Below are 1,507 nucleotides of genomic sequence, written 5' to 3'. Positions count from 1 at the left end.
CACAACTCTGCAAATACTGTAAGATACCTATGAAAAAAAAAAAGAGATATTGCCCTCTTATAAAAATGTATTTATGTAAGTGCTTTGCTATGGTTTTCATGTGTAAGAAACTAGTATCCTAAAGAAGACGCTCGGATATAATTATAGTTCTTGGCTTTGTCGCCATTTGAACAATCTTCGGATGGCCACCCGACTGTTTGGGGAATAATGTTTGTAAAATAACTTTCACTATCCTTATACAAAATACTTTTTAGAAAAAAAATCAAAAAGGGCCCCTGTATACTGCATCATTGTATATAAAAAGTAGTATATGAAATAGGATATGATATAAAAGGAAGTTTTACTATAAATTGTATTCTGTTCCCGAATATTCATAGACAACTCTAAATATGATAGAAAAAACACTGACCATCTGAGTAATAACGAAAAAATTGATATATGTAAATTTTATCACTTTTTTTCATCACAAGGCTTATCATGATGTGCAGATATGAAATTTATTTAAGGAGTTACAGCTGTGGCTTGCAGGGGCCAAGTGACGCTGGCCCAGTTGGGTGTTCATTCTGGCCATTGTTCAAGTGTATGCGTCGGATGTGCTTCTCCAGGTGGACATTTCTGAGAGGCGGCATAATTACAGTGGGGGCAACGGTAAGGTCTCTCTCCCGTGTGGGTGGTCAGATGGGGGCGGAGGTTGTAGGGCTGCCCAAACTGTTTTCCCCCACACGGGCACATAAAAGACTGCTTGTCGGCAGGTGCCACCTGGGCCAAGTTGGGGTACTGCCCTTGGGGAGGTTGAGGCCGTTGTAGGGAGTGAAGGCCCCACTAGCTGGGCCCATAGGTATAGCAGCAGTCTTCGGACAGGCCCAGTCATTAGCTGAGCGATGCTTGTGGGTGTGCTTGCAGCAACAGGTTGGCGTATCTCCACCACAGGAATGAGGGCAGCTGGACGAACATGATCCAGTCCTACAAAAACAAGTCCTTTGTCAGTCGAGTAAAATGTCAAAAGTGGAAAGGGTTGGCAAACTAGCAAAACGTCAGGGTCAGGGTCTGGGTATAACCCGCAATAATCATTAATTAAATCCTGAAATGTCTCCTACAAATACTGTTTCTATCAACTGTTACTAATAATGATTTTAAAGACATATTTAAGCTACATTTGCTCTCAATAATTCATATGCAATCTAAAGATCTAACTAGCTGTAAAAAAATGGTTTGCACTGAGAAACTTTGTGGTTTGGGCAAGACTTTGAAAGAGTATATCTCATCCTGCTGTCATTTTTCATGTAACTGTTGTCATTAACTTTTATATACTATGCAGCAACCAAAATAACAAAACCTTAGCTTTTTACATGATGCAAGTATATATATTTACCCGTATATTTACAGTACATGTTCAATCTACACTTCTTAACCCTTCACAATGTTTTTCTACCTTCACTTGCTATTTTCTCTCGTGATAATGAAAATTGTACTCAACGTTTAATGTAACATGTAAAATATATACCTT

General features: G+C 39.0%; 1 pseudogene; it reads right to left on the bottom strand.

Annotated features, from left to right (window-relative positions):
• Window positions 1-501: 501 nt before the first annotated feature.
• Window positions 502-1,507, bottom strand: part of LOC119588114 — a 1,244-nt pseudogene continuing 238 nt past the window's right edge.

Source organism: Penaeus monodon, chromosome 23 (genome assembly GCF_015228065.2).
Source record: "Penaeus monodon isolate SGIC_2016 chromosome 23, NSTDA_Pmon_1, whole genome shotgun sequence".
NCBI lineage: Eukaryota > Metazoa > Arthropoda > Malacostraca > Decapoda > Penaeidae > Penaeus > Penaeus monodon.
The sequence above is the reverse complement of the archived record's forward strand: the minus strand, read 5'-3'. Positions and strand labels throughout refer to the sequence as shown.